The 17,747-nt window shown below is 37.5% G+C and overlaps 1 long non-coding RNA gene across 2 annotated transcripts; it reads right to left on the bottom strand.

Moving 5' to 3' along the window:
* Window positions 1-9,147: 9,147 nt before the first annotated feature.
* On the bottom strand, window positions 9,148-17,747 carry LOC125093307 (uncharacterized). Of its 2 annotated transcripts, XR_007125202.1 has the most exons (4): window positions 13,790-17,747; window positions 12,559-12,651; window positions 12,352-12,470; window positions 9,148-9,569 (listed from the first exon to the last, which is right to left on the bottom strand). It is a non-coding gene; the product is annotated as an uncharacterized LOC125093307 (long non-coding RNA). The 2 variants fall into 2 exon arrangements; XR_007125201.1 differs by having other exon boundaries at window positions 12,352-12,651.

The raw sequence follows: 17,747 nt of genomic DNA on the forward strand, positions 1-17,747 counted from the left end.
TTCTAAGTACTGACAGGAAATAATTGTTACCATGTAATTACAGATTAAACAGGTCTTTCTTTCACGAATGAGATGTACACAGGCATTTCCCATAAGAAAAAGAATATAAGTTACTGTGGTTATTGATAGAGAGTCCATTTTAGAATGTAAATCTTATAACTAATTTGAGCTCTCCTTTCCTTTCTAAGTCCAGCCTAGTGGTTCGGAACTTGTGTTGGTGGAAGTGGAGCAAACGCTCTTACAATCTTGTCGTTTTTCAAGCTCTTAGTCCTCTGGTGTGGAGACAGAGAGGGAGAAGAGTCAAAACGTGTTTCCATGTACAGCTGCCTATGGATAATTGGCTAATGTTCCCTTTGTTAGTTGAAATGCTCTTCCATTACTTAAATCCACCATGGCAATTTGTTCTGTCAGTTCCAGCTACTTCTCTGTGGTAGGCATCCAAATGCTTGTTTTCTAACGGGCAGAGGTTCCCTGGTTCTGTGAAGAGCCCTAATGGATTCTTACCCTTTACAGCCATGGCTTGGGAGAATCAGCTGAGGCTTAACTACTTACTCCCCATTTCTGCCATGGGGATTTCACTTCATTACATCTTGTGGTTGGGGATTCTTGTTCTAGTTGGTAGCTCTCTTGGAGAGTACGAGCAAAATTACTCAATTTCTTACCTATGCCCATTGTGCTTGTGGGAAACAGGTAATCTTGCCACATCCCACAGTGGGGATACAGGCAATACCCCCTGGTAATTGTCTCTCCTCCTCTCTCTTGTCCCTCTCTTCTCTCATCAGTAGCTTTAAGTTTAGAGCAGCAAGTGCCCTGCTATTCTGTAGATTAAAAAATTTTACATGAAGATGATCAGCTGTCACAACTTAGTGGAAGGGGGCAGTGTTTCTGACGTCCTCACCCATGTAGGATCAGAAAGAATATTTTATTTTATTTTATTATTTTTTCAGAAAGAATATTTTAAATGTTCCTCCTCACCTGTGGGAGGAGTATGGAAAGCTGCTCCACAAACTCTCATTTCCTTTAAGGATGACTTCTAGACTTCCTTCTTTGTATATAGTTCAGGGGAAGTGGAGAAATGGAGAGTTGCTATAATGGATGGTTCCAGCTGTGCTGAAATAGTGCCTTTCAGAAATCTTTTCAAAGTGGTTGGCCCTACTGCTAGTAGTTTTTGATTTTAGAATTTGATATTAGAATGTGGATTCTGGGCATCACTTATGGGAAAACAAGAACACACTGGCATTACTTGGTGTCAGACTATGGACCTTTAGGCATTAATTCTGGGAAAGTATGAAAGTTTTCCATTGGTACTTCACAACATTGTGTTATAATAACATAACTTATTGAAGACACTAAGTTGCCCACTACATAAATAGTATGCAGATATCATTGAAGATCATTGAATTCCCCGGTCTATATTAAAAAACTAATGTTTGTAATAAAATAATCATGTTTTAAAATATGGACAACTGTGGCTGTTGGAGATAACATCAAACTATAAGTAGATTGGAAATAAACAATGAAGGTAAAATATGTGAAATATAGATAAGAAAGCACTCTGGTTTGTGTAATTGTCCAGAATGAATAATATACAGAGCCACTCAACCTGAGAACTTTAGGGTGCTAATTTCCTATATAAATTCAATTTCATAATTTTGAGACTAATTCTGAATCCTAAACTATACTGTACTTGGAAGCAAAATTCATGTTCTATTCTCATTTCTATTCCATTTCTCAGTCATATTAGTAAAATAATTAAAAAATTTTGAGTGACTATGACTGTTAGTCTTCTATAAATTAGTACAAGAAAAAGGCAGGTTCTTGCCACACAAAATATTCAGCCAAAAGTATAAGTTAATGAAAAATCCAGTTCAAGTTCTTGCCTTCTCAAATGTTGGCCAAGTATTAGTAGGATTTGTTTTTATTTAATGTTTAGTTCTTTATGAACTCTTTTTCATAGTAACATTTCTGATTTCATAGTAACAGTTAATTTCAGGTTTTGTCCTTCAATAAGCAAAGAGCAGTTATAATAAATGAAGATCAACCTCGAAGTAATGCTCAGCCTATATCTATGAACGTATTCAGCAAACTTGTAGTTGATGTAATTAAGAAAAACAACAGCTCTTGGAAACACAGCTAAGCTTTATGAAACAACTCTTATCTGATGCAACACCTTAAGCTCTTGAGGGAGATTTGATCGCAAACATATGCATCATATGAATGGCTGCCAGCTGCAGGAAATTTGGCAATAATTAGTCTGTCCCTAGAGGTTCCAAATAATGTTAAAACAAAGGGCAACACTTTTCACAAATCCACAAAGCCACATCCTAAAAAAAAAAGAAATAATTTTTGAAATTTTACTTTATGGAATGTATCTTCAGGATGTATTTCCAGAACTTCATTTTGAAAATGTCTGTTACTTTATATACTATTAAAGTACAAACATATATGAAAATCATTTCAAATTACTTTAAGTTTTCCTGTTTCCACTGGATATTTGGCCAGATAATTGATGTGATGGGGGTCTAGATTTTAACCATTAGGAGGTGGTAAAAACACAAGGGCTTATTTGTCCTTGTTGTGACATATGAATTACAGCCATGAAACGCCAAATTGTCAACTGAGATCTTGGTTCTTTCATTTACCAATGCTGTTTTATTTAAAGTAATGAACTGATTAACATCAGAAGGTATAGGCCTTCTGACTTCTTTCCCAGGTCATCTATTTGAAAGCCCTATCATTCATAGAAAGAAACTAACTCCAGTTTAGTTTTCTCAAGTTGCATTCTTCAGTTTTGAATATATAAGAGGAAAAAGCAGAATTCTTTATAGGCAAACACTATTGTTACTGATGGTCCATTCTCTTCTAGCAAACTCTAGTAGCTGCATATAACTTGTTATATTAAGCTAAGAAAAACCAGTCACAAAATTTCACTTTTGTGAGCTACTTTTGCCCTTTTAAATTTCCATAATTTTGAAAAAGCTACAATATTATACCTTTGTTATTCGTGAATAGACTTTTCTATTCCAGTATTCAGTGTGTGTTAATAACACAATCAGGAACTTCTTGGGTTGGTTCTCTGGTGTCACTCTTCCTACCTCTTGTAATCACATGGAATAGTCTAATGTATGATCTAATGCCTACATATGGCTTCTACTATTCTTCTCCCCTAAAAGTAATGAGGGCAGCTGGGAGTAAAGCAGACTCCACTTAAAATTAGAAAAATAAGGGGGCACCTGGGTGGCTCAGTGGGTTAAGCCGCTGCCTTCGGCTCAGGTCATGATCCCAGGTCCTGGGTTCGAGCCCCGCATTGGGCTTTCTGCTCAGCGGGGAGCCTGCTTCCTCCTCTCTCTCTCTGCCTACTTGTGATTTCTCTCTGTCAAATAAATAAATAAAATCTTTAAAAAAAATTAGAAAAATAAGAATAGACTTGAAATATATTGATGTTATCAAAAACAAGGACGCTCTCAGAAATACCTGAGGTAGTATGAAAAAGAGATAAAGAGGCTAGTTTGTCAGAAAGGTTCCAGGGGCCGAATATATCAATTTTAGCACCAAAAGGAAAAAAAAAAAAGTCAACTTGAACTTTTTTTTAGTATCTTAAAGAAGACATGAATCTATGATGCAACTAAAAATGCACAAGTTAAAAAGTGGTTGTAATGCTCCTGTAGGTTTTTATTTATTTTTAAAGTTATTTTATTTATTTGACTTATTTTATTTTCTTTTTTATTATATATTATATATTATTTTATTTATTTGACTTATTATTATAAGATTTTATTTATTTATTTGACAGAGAGAGACGGTGAGAGAGGGAGCACAAGCAGGGGGAGTGGGAGAGGGAGAAGCAGGCTTCCTGCTCAGCAGGAAGCCCAATGTAGGGCCCAATGTAGCCTGATGAGCAGGAAGCGCAATGTAGGGCTCGAACCAGGACCCTGGGATCATGACCTGAGCTGAAGGCAGACGCTTAATGACTGAGTCACCCAGGCACCCCTAAAATATAGGTTTTTTTAAAATACGTAAGCTGATTTCTCTTTATTTTGCTTAATGGAGATGAAAAATTTGAGAGAAACATGTAAAAGATGCAAACAAAATCTTGTTTTTAATGTGGCAAAATGTATTTGAATTAGTTAATAAAAATAAAATGTCAGTGAATCAAAGGAAAAAGTGCATAGACCAATAAGACCTTGTGAAAAATGCCAAAATAAGAAGAGGGAAACTGCCGAATGCTTACATCTTAATGACACAAAAGTGAGACCAGACAGGAACACAGAGGGAGTTTGACAAGGTAGGTGTAGGTTTTAAGGAAACAATTGTGCTTTTAGGTTGCCCTGGCAACAAGATTGTCCTATTATGCTAAAACATTATAACAAGAAAATCACGTGAATGTGAAGTAAATCATAATTAGAGTGGCCCTATTTTCCTTAGAGATAGGTTTGGAAAAGAATTTGGGACAGGTTTATGCCGTCGACAAAAGATGAAGTCATGAGCGAGAAAATTCGAGTGACATTCTAAAGAAAGAAGTTGAGCCTGCGCGCTCACAAGCTTCTGAATATGGCACAAATCTGTTGTTCTACTGATTTCAGTTAAGTCAGGGAAAACAAATAAATTATATACATATATATTCACATCAATTACTATATATTAGTTAGAATCACCCCTTGGAAGCTATGGGAGCTAGAGAAGCTATGGGAGCCATTTCTCAGGGTGCCTGTGGAAGGTGGTTTTGGACCCCAACTATTATAGCAGTCTGGGCTGTGGACTAGAGAAGCTAGAGAAGCTATGGGAGCCATTTCTCAGGGTGCCTGTGGAAGGTGGTTTTGGACCCCAACTATTATAGCAGTCTGGGCTGTGGACAAGTCTCCTGGCTCTTACTAACACAGAGTCTGGATATGTCCCTCCCATTTAGTGATTCCACTTCTGTTATATTTCCTTCAATAATAGGAAACACAGGTAGACTTCTGGGTCTGCCATATTCCAGTAAAGGCAACATTAATCGTTAGAACATTCTGTTTATGCTGACCTAAAATTTACCTCTCTAATTTTGTCTGTTCATCCTAAGTTTGCTTTAGAGAGCCACCAAAGGCAGTTTAAAAAAAAACATTTTAATCTACTTCTGAGCTTTAATTAACTTAAGCTAATGCCTCTTATAATGAATTTAGCAATGATATATGTTTAAATATGCCCTTAATAACTGTAACTCTATTAGTAACCATAATAAATAATAACATATGTCTATTACTAGCAATAATAATATTATTGTATTATTATGTGCAATTAGGTACACACTACTTTTTATTTTTATAAACAAATAGGAACAGCTACTTTCCCTGGCTGTGTCTCTCCGGGCTAAAAAGGTACTGAGAGAAGATTGGCTGAACTCATCATTTGATTGATTTCAGGCTTTGGATTATTTGTTGCTCTGTTAACCCCCTCTAGCCAAAGGATGATGTGAGGCTCAGGTGAGACCCACGAGTAATGTGTCAAGCTCAAGGGAATCAGTGACGTCTATTTTTAAATATTAGGATTTGTGAAAAATCAATTTTGCCTTTTGTTGTCTTGCTTTGATTTAGCCCAACTTCCTTTTTTATAGAAAAATAAATACAAATAGCTAGTTGAAGAGAATGCAGTTTTCCTACAACTTTCTCATGGTTCTCGTCTTGGAAGCAAGAAGTAAATAAAAGATCAGAATTTAAGTGGTAAAATTCTTGTGTTCTCTGTAGAGGATATATAGCCAGCAATGTGAAGCCTCTCGCTACCTAGTTCTCTTCCACTTATTTAGCAACACTGGTAGTCTGATCCAGAGAAAGGGAGTAAAAAAGAAATGGAATGAAGTTAGTGATGTTTTTATAAAACAGGCATTCTCTCTCTTTTCACACACAGCTATAGGAAGTTCATTCATCAACACTGGTTTAATTTTTGACTCCTGGCGGATTTTAAAAATGACACATGTGAGGTAAGACTTGAGAGAATGAATTTAACCTGGCTAATGCGACTCTATTACTCATTATTTATAAGGGACATATATGAAGTAAATGATACTTCAAGGTTCTCAAAGAGATATTAAATAATAATAATAACAATATTAATAATACATTTTTCTTTAGTATCTTTCCTAAGATAAAGAGATGTTAGTACATTTGAACAATAGTTGAAATCTATGTGTTTAAGTTCCTTCAATCCTTGAGGGTGAGATTAAAAAAATGGACTTTGGAAGTCAGATTTCAGAAATGTGTATTTTGTATGTAAATAATGCACATAATACTTTTTAGTGTAAGAGAAAAGACAAGCCATGACAGGCAAAATGTTCAAAGATCTACTTGGCAGTATTTCATGAGCGTGTACAGCATCCAAATCAGCTAATGAAAGGCTTCAGTTCAGTAACTGGCTTCCTACAAAGAAATTTTAAGATAAATGTCAAAGAGAAAGATGCCTTAAAGGGCAAATAAATTATGGAGTAAATTAGCATTAATAACAAGTTATAAGGAAATTACAGCATTTTCATACTGACAACCCTCCCCACAAGATTTACTTAAGAATTATAAATGAAACAGAATAACTCACAGTAGAAAAAAATGGTCAAATGATGGTTAGAGGGAAAAGGAGGAATATAATGTGTTAATAACCTGAAGTTTATCATAACTATCCCTTTGTTTTGAATTGAAATAAATCAAATTTAGAGATTGAATTACGTACCTCATAAAACACTATTATTTTGTAAATGTATCAGTCAACTTATTTAAGACAATTTAGAATAATTCAAAATATATTTTACTAAAATTATCCTACAATAAGCATGAGTTAGGTAATTTGACAAGTGCATAAATGCTGAATGTTAGTAGAATCTAATTTAAACTTTCTTGCTTGAACGGATTAATGCAGTTTAATAGAATATGGTGAGACATTCTTTGTTCACAAGTATTTAAAATTAAATCCTACATCAATTTTATCTAAAAAAGATCATATGTATAAAAATATTGACATGCAAACAGAAAATAATACAAATACTAATATTTCACAATCCACAAAGTAGAGCCTTGTTTATTGTTTTATTGTGCTGGGTAATAATGTGAATCCATTAAAATTAATTAACATCCTGTCAGTATACATGCCTTTTTCCACCAGGAAATATAACAAGACAAATTTTTGAGCTACAAATACATTTTCTTATTTAATAGCCAATAACAGCTGTAATTACTTCTGAGAACCATAATTCAAGCAAACATATGATTATAATTAAACATACAAATATATTCACAATGATACTTAAGAATCTGATAATAGTAAATAAGAGAGGGAAAGGCAGGTGAGGGGTAGAGTAAGAGGGAGAGAATTTTTATTTTATTTTATTTATTTGGTAGAGAGAGAAAGGGAGCATGAGTGGGGGTAGGGGCAGAGAGAGAGGGAGAAGCAGACTCCCTGCTGAGTAGGGAACCCAATGTGGGGCTCCATCCTAGAACCGTGAGATCAATGACCTGAGCCCAAGGCAGACACTTAACTGACTGAGCCACCCAGGTGCCCGAAGAGGGAATCTTAAGCAGGGGCATTCCTATTTTCTCAGTTGAGTATCATATAACCAGAAAGCTATAAATGCATATAGGTATGGTTCTTTATTTCAAATTTACATTTGTTAGTACTTTTGATTAGAATTTAGTTTGAACTGTGATTATTAAACATGAAACAGTTGTGAATGAAATGCATATACAGATAAAATTGCACTTACCATTTAATATGATTATTCACATTGCCCTAGTTTTTGTTATGCCCGAGTATTCGTGTCCAGGAGACCACCAAGCAGCCAAGCACACGAGGGTTTATTTGACAAGCTTAAGCTTGGGCCCAAGTATACCCAACATAGCGGAGGAGGGACTTGGACCCCGAGCCTGATTACAGTCAGAGTTTTTAAAGGCAGAGTAGGGGTGGACTCGGCGGTGGGTGAGGACAAAGGGGGTTATGGATGATGTAAGTCTCTAAGGAATTCTGGAAGCGAGGTCTCCAGGCCCTTGAGGGGCTAGCTGTTGTCTGAGGAAAAGGTTATTCATTACCAATAATAAAAATCTTCTTGTGAGACCCTTTAGATGTATATCAGTGGGTCATATACTTGGGAATGATTCTCGACACTATCTTGGAGGTTTAGGGATAAAGTTTCCTAAAGGAATTGTTAAAGTAGACTTACAGGATTCTGGTCGGACTTGTCGGGGTAGGGGGTCGGTCAGGCTAGGATTGTCGTTTGCAAAATCTCAAGGTGAGAGCAGTTAAGTCCCCAGGGGAGAGCCACTCTGTCTGTTTCAAGGGCTTGTCAATAGGTGATGAATTTTAATGATTTTCTTCTCCCACTGTTTCCTACATCAGCTAAACTTGAGGTGGGATGGCCTTAATTTTCTCAGCCTCCACATTTCCCCCTGAACAATTTCGACCCTTAAATCTTTAAGGTTGTTGAAGGTGGAAGGTGTCATCTTCTGTCATCTTCTTCCTACTGACGAGGAGTGTGGAGTTGTCTCTACCTACTTGGGTCAACATTGATCATTTAAGGAATGGTAGGGGAGTTACGAAAGACGGAGGCAGCTGAATCCAGGGGTTAAAATCAATCATTAAAGGAGAGAGAGACTGTTTAAAGTGCTAACCTGAGTAGGTCAGAACCCAAGAAATATTTTGTGATAATCTGGAACATCAAGATGGCTGAACTTATGTCAGGGCTAGACTCGGGGTGGGTACAGCCTTGTTTTTCTTGGCCTCCACAGTTTTATGATTTAATTTTAAAGGATTTGGATTTGAATAATTAAAAACAATAAAATTAGTTATAGCATCAATCAGTTGAAAGAAACCTGTTAGCATGATACCTGGTGGCAGTCATCTATAATGTAATGGGGGTGATATTTATTTAGTTCCCACTGATTTCTGCATGCTGGTTAATGTGGTAAAAAACATGATTAAAATATTAGGTGACTCTTTTAGGTCTTTTTTTGTTCTGTGTTCAATGTTAATTGTATACCATTGTGTGTAAAATATTCTGCTAGTTACCTATTAGTTTTATCACCAGGTTTGGGCAAATATCTGGGAGTAGATATTGCTGTGTCATAGGGTAGATACACAGTAGAAATGCCTATTTTATACACCTATTATATATATATATATATATATATATATATATATATATATATGATACACACACATACACACACATGCAGAGTAGAGGTATATTATAGACTCTACATATACAATGAACTCTGGTAGTGGTGCAGTTGGTGTGAAGCATAACAAAAATAAAGTACACAAACCAAAAATGAGTAGCTTAGTAAATCTGTAAAAAATGAACGTTCTCCCATAAGCAGCACCGAGATAATTAACAGAACCCCAAAGCTCCACTTGTGCCGATTCCTGCACACTCCTTTCCCTCTATGAAATAGCGTTCCACAGTATGGATGTGATATTGTGATATAATAAGAAAGGTGTTTTTGTCTTCATCCAAGCTTCTGAATGAAGCTCCTCAAACCATTATGTTTTCCAAAGTGATAAGAGCTGTAGGAACATTGTTATAATATTGGTTCTTGTTCCTGGCTTCTGAAATAGTTCTAGAACCATAAGGTGAAAAGAGCATCATTTTTTGTTCATAATAGGTTCCTTTCAACCACACCTAAATTTAAGTTAATATGTTAATGAGGTAACTTTTGGAAAGTCCCTAGGGATTAGGGCTCGTTGCCAGGGCACCCAATATCATTAGTGGAACTTTCAGCCCCATCTCCTGACCTCTGGGGAGAAGTGAGTGACTCGAAGTTTAGTTAATCACTAATGGCCAATGATTTAATCCACCAAGTTTATGTAATAAAGCCTATATTTAAAAAAAAAACAAACCTAACCTAAGGATTCAGAGAGCTTCTGAGATGCTGAACACATGAAGGTGTTTGGAGATATGGCACACCTGGGGAGAGCTTGCGAGCTTTGTGCTCTTCCCCACACTTTGTCCTATGTATCTTTTCTGTCAGGCTGTTCCTGAGTTGTTTCCTTTTATAGTAAACCAATACTCTAGTAAGTAAACCCTTTTTCTGAGTTCTGTGAGCTAGTCTAGTAACTGATCAAACCTTAAGAGGGAGTCTTGGGAATTCCTGATTTATTGTTTGCCACCAGTCAGAAGTATGGGAGGCATAGACTTCTGATTGGAGTCAGAAGCAGGGGAAGGGCAGTCTTGTTGGACTGAGCACTTAACCTGTGGGGTCTGTGCTAACTCCAGGCAGTTTGTGTCAGAATTGAGTTAAATTGGAGGATACCTCGTTGGCGTCCACCAAGAATTGGGGTACTTCTTGGTCCGGAAAATCCCACACATGTGGTGTCAGAAGTGTTGGTGAGAGTAGAAGAACAGAAGTGTTTTCTTTTGGTGAGTATACCATAAGTTATTTATTCATTCTACTGTTGATGGACCCATGTGGGTGTTTTTCAGTGTTGACCTAGTATGAATCATGCTATATCCTTTTGTATGACTTCTGGTGAAAAAAAAAATACACACACACACACACATTCTCTTGGGTATATAGCCAGGAGTGATATTTCTGGGTCATCGGGATATATATGTTCAACTTTCATTGATAGACCAAAGTTTCTAACACAGTTACACCAATTTATACACCTATGAACAATCTCACCAAGTTGTTCAAGATATTTGCCAGCACTTGGTTTTATCTTTTTCGTTTTAGCCTTTCTGGTGGGGGGTAATGGTATAGTATTATGACTTTAATTTGCATTTCCCTAATGCCTAAAGATTTTGAGCACATTTTCAAATATTTATTGGCCATTTGGGTGTGTCATCTTTTGTGAGGGAACTTTATTTCTTTTTTCTTATTGATTTGTAGGAGTTCCTTATATAACCTGGAAACTGATCTTTTGTTAAGTTATAGTTGTTATAAATAATCTTCCCAATCTATGGCTTATATTTAAAAGCTTTATTGAGAAATAATTTACATACTACACAATTTGCCCATTGTAAGTGTGATGTAGGCAGGTCAGGTCGAAGGACGCAGAGGGGGTCCCACAGGACCAGCCAAGAGGGTCCTTGGCTTCCTGGAGTATAGAAATCGAACGGAAGCCAAGAGGACATGAGAGGAGAGTTTATTGAAGATATAGAGAGAGTGCAGATTCAGACCGAGCGCCCAGGAGACTTGGAAAGGAAAGAGAGAGACTCATCTTTGCTTAGTGCCTGGGGGTTTTATTGAGGATGGCCATCTGGTGTATGTATTGGGATCCTCCCAAGCATCCAGGAACTAGTCAAAACAAGGACAAGTGCTCAGGTGCCCTCCATAAGTCACTTAGCCCTGAAGCCAATAGTCTTGGCATCAAGGTGTCTGGAGTCAGTGGTGACCTCGTCCAGTTACTCCTTAGATGTTATCTATCATGCTGGAAGACTCCAAAGAAATCAGTAACTCCTTGACCTTCACAAGGACATACATTAAGGCATGTGTAAGGTAGAGGTGTAGGCGCTTGTAAGAATAGAGGCAGCAAAAAAGCAGTCCTTCATGGGGTCCCTTCAGTTTCCTACCTCAAGTGTACAGTTCAGTAATTTTTAGTACAGTGTGCAGTTGTGAAATCAACCCCGCAATTCAGCTTATTATTAACATTGTTTTAAATTTAATTTTTTTAAAATTACGATAGACATTTATTTAAAGTAGTACGTTTGCATCCCAAATAATTCTCAGTTGTACACTTCAGATTTACCCAACTTCTTAAAAATATCTGAGGGCAGGGACGCCTGGGTGGCTCAGTTGGTTGGACGACTGCCTTCGGCTCAGGTCATGATCCTGGAGTCCCGGGATCGAGTCCCGCATCGGGCTCCCGGCTCCGCGGGGAGTCCGCTTCTCTCTCTGACCTTCTCCTCGCTCATGCTCTCTCTCACTGTCTCTTTCTCAAATAAATAAATAAAATCTTAAAAAAAAAAAAAAATCTGAGGGCAGCTGCAACCATGGATTTCCACTCCATGATTTCTCCTTGCCCATTCTCTCTGTTCTGTTTCCCAAAGAACTTCTTTTGGATGGGGTTCAAGGTAGAATTTACCCTCCTCGTATTGCGTCCGATGCTCATTAGGCAAAATCTGTTTCCCCATGGTCAGATCCCTGCTCTCTCAATGTGAAACACCCTGTGATGTTATAGGTTCTCAGGAAGCCTCCGGGACTCTTTCAGGTCATCATTCTCACATACTGTATCATGTCGCACTCACTCCAGTTTCTTGAACCCTGTCGTATTGTGTGATACCATTTCTGAACACCCTCCAGCCCCCGGCTTAATGCTGTAACAGCAGGTCGTTCACCATTTTGATCCCGATGGTTCAGTCTTAAAATTCTTCCCTTACCCCAGAAGGTTTTCTCCTACCTGTTTGCTGTCAATCCTGCTCCAACATTCAGCCACGGGCACCCACTGATCTGTGTCAAGAAGTGGATATTTTCATGGTTCTGCAGAGTTAGGACTTTCAGAGAAAATATTACTGGCACCTGGGTGAAAGGACAAGGCTTGGAAGTTAAAGGCTATTAGGTAGACCTTGAACCATCTGCTCTCACTCAAAGGGTCATGAAACTTAACTTCTTCCACAGCCAAATGCTTTGCATTCTGTGGCGCAGTCTTCCCCCTCTCTTCTTGAGAGAATCCATTTACATTCCAAAGGATTGTGAAAGCCTGCAGAGCAGAGGTTTCTCTTTTTTTCTCAGGAGGGTGGGGGGAAGGTATCCTTCTCCTATATAAAACCACAATTCCTAATCTCTGGGTTCCTTTCTTGTGATACAATTCCTGGACATGGAGTCCTAAGCATGGGCTGTTATGAGGTCACCTCTGGGAAATTGATGATGTCATCAATAAGAAACAATAATAATGACTCTGATCTCTAACCCAGCAAGGTCAGGGTTTCTTTCAAGATAACTATGAAGAAATATGAATAGTAAAAATGTATCGGTTTTGCTGAGAAGGATGGGATCCTTTTTGAAACCTGGTTTGCTGGAAGAGACACAGGAGAACCTCATAGGCTGGCTAACAGGATTTGAAAGATGTCAACAGAAACTAGAAGCTGCCATGTTGAAAGGATGGCTGAGGACCAGGAGGTAGGATTGGAACAAGCACTGAAATAGTGCTTTTGGTTTTTGTTTTCTCTTCCAGGCAAGGGAAGAAAAGGCTCAGGAATTCTCCAAATTGGGCTGTGGGTAGGTAGACAAGGTTAGAAGTCTCAGTTGCTTTCTCCTCCAGGCTAGATGAGAAAGCACAGGAATTCCTAAAGATAAGATGGGCTTTGGGTAGACCCAAAGCAGTAGAAAATACTTTGTTTATTGCTGTCTCCTGCAGACAGGAGATGAAAGCACTAATTAGTTACCAAAAGTGCAGTAAGGCTTTGGGCATTGCAGCTGCTAAGCTGCTCAAACGGGAAGGGAAATGTATCTCACTTTATTCCTGTGGAAACCCTTTTCTTCTTCCTTCCCCCAACTCCCCTTCTACCATGATCTCTGCTGCTAAAGGTTTAAGTGTGGGGCTGTCACCAGTGGGGATGAGGGTAGCTCTACACACTCATCTCTTTATGGGAAATTTAAAAGGGGAAGAATCTGTTGGATTCCATAATCTGTTGGACACAGGTGTCTTTGTGCCTAGTTCTGTGGCAGGAAGTGGTGTGGGACTCAGGGATGGATAATGAAGGTACTAAAAGGGTAAAATGTGGAGCCATAGAAGACAAAAAGAAACAGCCCAACCATAGCCCAGATGCTAGAAAGTACACAGGCATGGAGCCAAAGAAAAAAAAATAGGGGAAAAACCTCTCCACTTATCCGCTTACCTAGTCTGTCACTGCAGCCACTTCTCCCAGCTGGGAAATAATAGCTTATCTTAGCAGCTGTCACTATAATCTTTGAAAGGCTAAGTTAACTCTTAGGTCTTTGAGCAAAACCTGAAGACAAGAAAGACAAGTTTAATAAAAAGACTGTATGTTTTATTTTTACATGTACATGGGCACCTTCACTAGAAAATGAAGACACAAAGAAGTAGCTAGAGGTGAATGCTATGTACTAGGTTAGACGAAGGGTAGCAAATTGTGACAACATGACAAAACAAAGGGGTTTGGGGTAGGGTAGTTAACTGTGGAAAAGTGACTAGATTGATGAGGATCAGTTTAACAAGTTTGTACAGATTTCTCTCAGTACCCTTCTCTGGTGACAAGCATGTCTTCTTTCCTCTTGTATAGGGAGGACACTTTTCATGGGAGTTTTATCTCCTCCTTCCAGAAAAAAAGAAAGGTCAGAGGTCCCTTTTTGCATCTGACATTTTTAACTTACCTTTAACTCACTCAAAGTAACCAATATGCCAAGGCAGCATATTTTGGGGTGATAGACTCTGAACCCTTATATTTTGTTGCTAAATTAAGTGTGACTGCAAAGTAGAGATAATGTGGATGCTGTATGCTTGTAATTCCCTATGTCCCAGGTGCTAGAGGGCATTGATACGCCGCCAATCACAAAAAGCTACAAATAGAGAAATGTTAGTGGGTCATGTACAATGCATCTCCATGACTGATGAATTATGCTATCATTTTTTTTTTTTTTTTTTCTGAAAAAGAGCCTCTGGAAAGTCTGGTGATGGTGACATGAGAAAATACAGTTTCAGATGCTACATAAAAATCAAGGCTTTGTTTTTGTTAACCTTAGTTATAAAATTTTTTTTCATGGTTGTTTATGATTTAGAAGTTCAGTTGAAAGTATCCACCAGGCATTCACAACTCTCAAGGCTGAAGGAACATTAATTCTTTAAAGTATGGTTTCCAGAGAGATTACTATGTCCTCTCGAAAATTGTTTTTGGATTTTTATTCTGAAAGACAAATTTTATTTGATTCATAAGATGCTCCTCACTTAAAATTTTCAGCTAGAGAATTTCTGCAAAGAGTGACTATGAGGCATTTCTCATGAGCCTATGTTGTTTTCTTACTCCTTTGTGGTTGTTGGGATTAATTTTACACAAAGCTGCATAAGCTAATAAACAAAGAAGATAAGATTATAGAAAAATTTGAGAGAAAAGAAATTTCTGTCAAGTCATAGATATGAAATGTAAGGTTAAGTAATGTGACTGCCTAACTCACAAGGACATTTTGGTGTCCTGGGTTTAATAATGCCATAGCTAGCCAATAAGTCAACAGACTTCATAGAGATACTACAACCAGCTTGGGGAAAAACCTATCTTCCAAGAAGAATTCTGCTCTGCCAGATTGGAGAGGTTTGTAATTAGACACCCAAGGATAGGAGCAATAGTCCATGTGGCTTCATAATTCTATGAAGACATAGAGGTTTATTTGCTATTTATGTTTTTTTCCTTCTATCACTTGCTACAAAAAATTATTCCCAGTTTAAGCCCCCACCTCTCCTTTCTGGAAACTCTCATTTCAGCTAATGCATTCTGTAATATTCAATGTAGTGTTAGAATAATGGTATTCTGCCCTGATAGGTAATAAAGATTATAGGGATAAATTTGGCTCTCAATTTTGTGTGACTTTTGCTTGGCTTTTGCTATAACACTCTTTTTACAACATACATTATCAGAGTTACTTTTTTTATAGTGCTAGAAATGTCTGTATTTCACATTATTGTTATTATTATGAGGGAAAGTATTAGGGATGATGAGTTCTATTTTCAAAAGTGAAATCCCTATATAAGAAGTGGAAAGCAAACAAAAAATGGAAAATGGAAACTGAAGCAAATATAGCTGAAAATATGGATATATGTGATTATTCTTTCAAAATTATATATTGAATGCTGACTTTGAGGCAGGTGTTGCTTTATATACTGGTGATACGGATGTAAACAGAGCAGACATAAACCACTTTTAAGAAGCTTATACTCTAGAGGGAAGAGTCAGAGAATAAAGAAAATATGTAAGTAAAACATGAAATATATTAAAGGGTGAGAAGTGCCGCAGAGAGAGATCAATTAGGGAAGAAGCGTGGGGGAGATGAGGATGTTTGATTATTCAGTTCGTGTATGTCTCCCAGGAGAGTGTACAAGACCTGAAGGCAGGAACTTTGTCTGATGATACTTGCCACCAGACCCTCGCAGATATCATTGCATATGGCACTTCACAAATGTTGAATGAACAGGTGGATAAAGTTGGCATTGAATGAATCCTCCCCTTTTCCTGATCCTGATCCCCTTTTCCTGATATATAAAGTATTACTTTATATAGTACCTATATACAGTGGTCCCAAGACCTCCAGGAGATGCCTGAAACTGCGGGTAATACCTAACCCCATATATATACTGTGTTTTTTCCTATACATACATACCTGTGATACGGCTTAATCTATAAATTAAGCACATTAAGAGATTAACAGCAATAACTAATAAAAAATAATAATTATAATAACATGCTGTAATAAAAGTTGCACGAATGTGGTCTCTTTCTCAAATATCTTATTGTACTGAACTCAGCCTTCTTGTGATGATGTGAGATGAAAAAAAATCCCAAAACGTTGAAATGAAGCGAGGTGAATGACATAGGCATAGGGACAGCTACTATTGACCTTAGATACAGAAGAAGGAGGGTCATCTACTTCGGGGCTACAGTGGACTTAGAGTAACTGAAACCACGGAGATCAAAACTGTGCCTAAGGTGAGGGACTATGTATATCATTTGCTTATTACTTATGTTCATTATTTATTGTCTGCCTAACTTGGTAAGAGCACAAAGGTAAACATTTTTAATCCCTTTGTTCATTGATCCATCCCAAGCACCTAGAATTTTACCTGACAGATAGTAGGATTTAATAAATATTTGTTGAATGAATGTATAAATTTTGAGAAGTCATTTTCCCTAAGAGGGAACAATGGATTTATTAGCTTATGACATAGGAATTTTGTGTGCTGCTTTTGGCAAGACAGCTTATTTCTACCAGCATATTCTGATCGCTACTGACAAATTCACAATTTGGGTGCTCAAGAATCCTATGAATAAAATGCTTAAGAAGCTAATCCTGATGCCAAATTCATGGACCTTGGAGTAGTAAATGTTAAAGTGTATTTACTGTATACTTATTCAACTGTCAGTGGCACAGTGTTTTCTCTATCCTTAAGATTTTCAAAAACGGCCCAGTCAAGCAAACTAACAGTCACTCAATTTTTTGAAAAGTGAGGTTAGAGTATGTAACTCCAGATGAAACAACTCCTTTAGTAGACTTGACAGACCTGGGGTGGTTGTTTTCACTGGAAAGGCACCAAAAGTGTTTGCTGCCTTGCTATTTGTTGCTTTGTTGCTTTTTTATTTGAATTAACTGTTTTATATCCTTTCTCACCCAAGACACATAGCTATATCCACAAACTGCTTTCTGACAAAACTAGTGGAAAACTCATTTTTCAGTCCAGGACTTTCTTTCAGTCTCCTAGTAAAAGGATCAGAGGTTTTAAAGAATTGCAGTTTATACTTGAAAGAGCCACAGACAGCTCTGGAAATGCAGCCTGAGAATCACAGATCAGGAAAATGACACCCGAGACTAAATGCCCAGTATTAACACAGTTTTAATGATTGGGACGTGAAAGTCAACTGTATAGTATTTTCCTTCCTGGACATCTTGAAATACCTAGAGATTTGCTGTGACAGTATTTTGAAAATATTTTTGTTCAATATTTTTACATGATTATTATATTAGACTTTAGTTTCTTAAGGGCAAGACAGACTTTAAAAAAAAAAAGATTTTATTTATTTATTTGTGAGAGAGAGAGAGAGCCCAGCACCTGAGTATGGGGGAGGGGCAGAA

Source organism: Lutra lutra, chromosome 2 (assembly GCF_902655055.1).
Source record: "Lutra lutra chromosome 2, mLutLut1.2, whole genome shotgun sequence".
NCBI lineage: Eukaryota > Metazoa > Chordata > Mammalia > Carnivora > Mustelidae > Lutra > Lutra lutra.